Source organism: Phyllostomus discolor, chromosome 11, assembly GCF_004126475.2.
Source record: "Phyllostomus discolor isolate MPI-MPIP mPhyDis1 chromosome 11, mPhyDis1.pri.v3, whole genome shotgun sequence".
NCBI classification, from domain to species: Eukaryota; Metazoa; Chordata; class Mammalia; order Chiroptera; family Phyllostomidae; genus Phyllostomus; species Phyllostomus discolor.
In genome coordinates this window covers 45,288,379-45,294,359 of record NC_040913.2, presented here as the reverse complement: position 1 = coordinate 45,294,359, position 5,981 = coordinate 45,288,379, and the positions used below count along the sequence as shown (strand labels likewise).

Genomic DNA, 5,981 nt, shown 5'->3' with positions numbered 1-5,981 from the left:
TCAAAGAGGGAATCTTAAAAGAAGAAAGAGAAAAGCAGTTAGTTACTTAAAAGGAAGCTCCCATAACCATCAGCTGAGTTCTCAACAAACTTTTCTGACCAGGAGGGACTGCACAAAATATTTAAAGTGATGAAAAGAAAGGGTCTACAACCAACCAGGCTCTAATCAGCAAGGATATCATTTAGCATCAAAGGAAAGAGAAAGAGCTTCCTAGATTTAAAAAATAAAAAAAATAAAAAAAAAAGAAGAAGAAGGAAAAGAAATGAAACAAAACAAAATGGAGTGAAAAAAAGCTCAAGTTCATCATCACCCAACCAGTATTATAAGATGTGTTAAAGGGGTCAGTCTCCTCAGCCTCTGCCAGCAGTCCAGTACCGCTTCCTGCTGCTGTCCTCTGCAGGAGGGAGCAAGGCAGTGTGCAACCAGACAGGCAGCTTTGGGAGTGGCTGGTGGTCTCTGCACTGGGAGGAATGACCTCCATGGAGTCAGCTTGGGGTACCCCTGCACTCTGAGGTGGAGCACATCTGTGTTATCAAGACATTCCCACAGCTGTACCAAAAGAACACTCATCTTCATTGGGACTTGGAATTTATGAAGAACTGCCTTTGTGAAAAGCTGACAATAATTTCTTTAAATCCCATCTCTTAGTGTTCTTTAAGAATATCCAGAAACCATGAAAAATATTATTAATGAAAAGTTTGACTGCCATTTCTTCAATGAAGGCTTTACTGACAAGGACATTCTGGACCAAAAAGTAAATTAAGATGGTTCTTCTTCTGATGATAAGGATGCCTTCTATGTTGCAGACCTGGGAGGCATTCTAAAGAACTATCTGAAATGGTTAAAATCTCTTCCTCAAGTCACCCCCTTTTATGCAGTCAAATGCATTAACAGCAGAACCAAAGTGAAGATCCTAGCTGCCACCAGACAGGTTTTGACCGTGCCAACAAGACTGAAATACAATTAGTACAATATTTAGGTGCCTCCAGAAAGGATTATCTATGCAGGTCCTTGTAAACAAGTGTCTCAGATATGCTGTCAATAGTGGCACTCAGATGATGACTTTCAATAGTGAAGTCAAGATGATGGAAGTTGCCAGGGCACATCCAAAGGCACAGCTGGTTTTTGTGGATTGCCCCTGATGATTCCAAAGCAGTGCTGTCTCAATGTTAAATTTGGTGCCACACTACAAAACAACAGCCTTCTTTTGGAACAGGCAAAAGAATTAAATATTGATGTCATCCATTTCAACTTCCATGTAGGAAGTGGCTGTATTGATCCTAAGATCTTCATCCAGGCCATATCTGATGCCCACTGAGTCTTTGTCATGGGAGCAGAGGTTGGATCTGCTTGATACTGGTGATGGCTTTCCTGGATCTGAGAATGTAAAGTTCAAATTTGAAGAGATTGCCATTGTAATTAACCCAGCTCTTGACAAGTATTTTTAGTCAGACTCAGGAGTAACACTCATAGCTGAGTGAGACAGATACCATGTTGCATCAATTTCACACTTGTGGTTAATGTCATTGCCAAAAAAATTCCTATTAAAGGAACAAACAGGCTCTGAAGGTGAACATGATTCAAGTGAAAAACTTTAATGTATTAAGCGAGTGATGGAGAATATGGATCATTTAATTGAACCCTCTATGATCGTGTGCACATGAAGCTCCTTCTGCAGAAGCCCTGACCAGATGAGTACAGTATTATTCATCCAGCATATGGGAGCCTACATATGATGGCCTTGATCACATTGTAGAGTGCTGTCGTTTGCCCAAGATCTCTGTGGGGTACTGGATGATCTTTGAAAACACATATTTACACCATTGTTGATGCTTCTACTTTCAGTGGATTTCAGAGGCCAACTACCTACTATGTGATGTCAGGGCTGACATGGCAACAGATACAGCTAGTCTAGAACCAGAGAATGAAATGAAACGGTACCCAGCAACCTATGCTTCAGCTCATATTAATGTGTAGATACCATTTTTGTAGCTATTAGGGTGAGTATAGCTTGAATTAACGGATTCAGGGGGGCCATTTAACTTAATTATTGAAAGGTCATTGTAAATAGGGTTGGCACAGATAGAACAATATGGAAGGCTAGGAAATGGTGTCGCACTTATCTGTGTTCCTGTGGAAACTATTTGAATACTTCAAATATGGATTTTTATTCAATTTTTCATATGGATTTTTCATATGGATTTTTATTCAATTTTTAAATATGCTACTAAAGAGTGCCTTTCAGCTGCTGAGCAAGCATTTGTAGCTTGGGAGAACAGGCCAGAACCTCAGTGTTGTGACCTGTTTTAAAAACAAAGTACCTTGAAATAATTAGGCATTGTGAAATTTTTAGTGTGTCCATCCCACATGGCTTGCCTTGCATGTGTTTTTACAAGTGGCAATTGGTGTTTTCATTTCCCAAAAGTCTGAGAAAATTGTCCCAGAGGACTTAGAGTTGTTGGTTTTTTGTTATTTTTAAATTCTATGGACATGTCTTTTTTTTCTGTTGAGCATTTTTAATTCAAGTATGTGAGTCCTATGCAAAGTTTGCTGGGGATTCTTACAAGAAATAGTAGATCTAGTCTGTGCATATAGAAGGAAAGGATGGATGAGAAAGGCTCTATCCTTTGCTGCTGACAGGGACCAACATCTGCCTTAGTGGCTCAGCCTATCCTGAATGTCCACAGAGGTGGCTGTGATGTGGACTGTGCAGAGCCCCGTGTTAACTAATTGTCCTATTCCTGTCACAGTCAGTGCCCAGGGACAGTGCACAAGGTCCTCTGAGCCCTGCCCACAGAGACCAAGCACATTTCCTTCCCACCTTGACTTCACTTCCAGGACAAGTTGCTTAGTTACAAACAAGTTAGGAATGTGGTACAGCATTTGGCAGTCAGCTTATTTTAATAAATTCAGGAACACTTTTTTAAAAAGGAAATGTTAAGGGACTTCTTTAAGAAGAAGAAAAAAGATAATAAATATAAATAAGAAAATATCACAAAGAAAAAAGTTCTTGCTAAAAAAGGCAAACACAAAATAAAGTGGTGTATCAACCAACTATAACTTAGTAAAAAGTTTTAAAGACAAAAGTGAGAAGATCATGTGTAACTACTACAGTAAAGTAAGGAACACATACAAACATACAAATACAAAAAAGTAAAAAATAATGACAAAAACATAAATGTGGAGGGGGTGTGTAAAAATAGAGATTTTAGAATGTGTTCAAACTTATGCAACAATCAACTTAAAATAGACCAGTATAAACATAGCTTGATATATATGAAGCACTTGATAACCACAAAACAAAAATCTACAAGTGATATGTATAAGAAACAAAGAGAGAGGAATCCAAACACAACATTACATAAAGTCGCCAACATGTAAGAAAAGAGTAAGAAAGGAGCAGAAAAGGACTTCAAAACCAATCAGAAAATAATTAAAATGACAATAACTGCATAACTATAAATAATTATTAAAAGTAAATGGATTAAATGCTTCAATCAAAAGATATAGTGTGGCTAAATTAATAAGAAAACAAGAACTATACATATGCTGCCTACAAGAGACCCACTTTAGAATGAAAATCACACACAGCCTGAAAGTAAAAGGGTGGAAAATTCCATGAAAATGGAAACAAACAAACAAAAACAAAGTACATTACAGCAGCATTTATATCAGACAAAATAGATTTTTAAAACAAGGGCTGTAACAGGAGACACAGAGGGGCATTAGTGATAAAGGGATAAATCCAACAAGAGGACATAACTCTCATGGACATCTATGCCCCCAACAAAATACATAAAGCAAATGCTGACAGACATAAAGGGAGAGATTGACAGTAATAAGTCATACTAGTGGAGTTTAACATCACATTGTCATTGATGGATAGATCATTCAGACTGAAATTCAACAAGGAAACAGTGACCTTAAGTGATACTTTAGACTAGATATATTTAATTAATATTTTTAGAACATTTCACCCAAAGCAGCAGAATATACATTCTTTTCTAGTGCTTATGGAGCATATTCCAGAATAGAACACATGATAGGCCACAAAACAAGTCTTGATAAACTTAGGAGATTGAAATCATATCAAGCATCTCATTTGAACACAATGATATAAAACTGGAAATCAATTACAGAAAAAAAGGAAAAATATACAAACATATAGCTAAAGGAAGGCTAAATAACATGCACTAAACAATGAAAGGGCTAACAATGAGATCAGGAAGAAACCAGTAAATGCCTTGAGACAAATGAAAATGAAAACAGGACCTAAAATGTATGGGACACAGCCAAAGCAGTTCTAAGAAGAATTTCATAATAATATAGGCCTACCTCTTAAAACAAGAAAAAATTCAAAAGTACACTTTAATCTTGTATCTAAGAAAAAATAAAAAGAATTAGAAAAAGAAGAACAAAGCCCAAAGTGAGTAGAAGGAACAAAATAATAATCAGAGAGGAAACAATACAAGAGATCAATTAAAACAATAAGTGGTTCTTTAAAAAGATAAACAAAATTGATAAACCTTTATTCAGACTCATCAAGAAAAAAAAAGGAAAGAACCCAAATAAATAAATCAAAAATGAAGGAAGAGAAGTGACAACTGACACCACATAAATTCAAAGAATTGTAACAAAATACTATGATATATGCCCATGAAGTGAACATTCTGGAAGAAACAGATAAATTCATAACAATCTTCCAAGATTGAGTCAAGAAGAAACAGAAAATATGAAGAGACTGATAACTACTAAAAAATTGAATTAGTAGTAAAAAAAAATTACCAACAAACAAAAGTTCAGGACCATCAGATGACCTTACAAGTGAATTTTACCAATCATTCAAAGAATTAACACCTACCCTTCTCAAATAACTCCAAAAAAGTTGAAGAGGGGAAAGGCTTCCAAACTCATTTTACAAGGCCAGCATTACCTTGATTCCAAAAGAAGATTCATAAATATTCATATTTTGTTCTAACAGGCTTGTCTGGCTCTATCCTTTCAAGAAGATGAGTCCAAGAAGAGATTAGATGTGTAGGAGAGTGACTCCCATGCAGGGAAGCAGGATCCAATCAACCTGCAGACTGGAGGTTGCTGCTCTGATGCTGTGGAAGGAGAGGAAGAAGGAAAAGCCTCAGACTCCCGTACAGGTCCAAAACATTTCAGCCATGTTGGTGGGAGGTCTTGGAGCCAAGGCTGCTGTTGCAGGGGGCCCTGCAGCTCCGAAAAATGGGCCTGTGTCAGGACCCCATGCGATGAATTGTTGGCTGGCGGCTGCCTGTGGGGAGTGTGATCTTAGAGAGTGAGAACAAAGGGAAGGAGCCCCCATCCCAATTGCTAGTGGCATATCCCTTTGAGCAGTTATTGGTTTCAAAAATTATGTTCTTGATTCAGTTTGCTTCCTTGTTTGTTAGCTTTCTCCTCCAACAGAATATCAGCTCCCTGAGGGCCGGGACTTTATTTGTTGTTTCAATCTCTGGCTCCTAACTCAGACCAGACACTTAGCAGGTATTCAGATATTTGTGGAAGCAATGATTTCATGGAGGGAGATCTCAGATTGACAAATTATTATGTTGAAACAGGAATTTTGAAACCATAGGCTCAACTCATCCAATTATAATAATAAATATTCAGATATTTTCTTGAAAAAAGTAAAACAATTTTTATTTTACTAACTTATACAATTTAATAGTTCTATCAGGGGCTAAATTTTGCCTAAAGACAATTTACATAGAAATAATTTACTACTTTAAAAAGTAAGAACTTAATTATATATTTAAAATATTTATGTAAAATATCACTTTCAATTATCTTCTTGGTAATTATTGATTTATATATCCACCTAAAAGAAAGAGAAAATCTATTTCTCTTTGTATTCCAAACATCTAGAATGTTCCTGGTACAAAATGGATGTTTAATATAATAGTTGAATGAATAAAATAATTCAAATGTTATTTTATTATATATATTTATATATATAT

General features: G+C 36.2%; 1 pseudogene; it reads left to right on the top strand.

Moving 5' to 3' along the window:
* Positions 1–388: 388 nt before the first annotated feature.
* On the top strand, positions 389–1,932 carry LOC114508834 (annotated as a pseudogene).
* Positions 1,933–5,981: the final 4,049 nt, after the last annotated feature.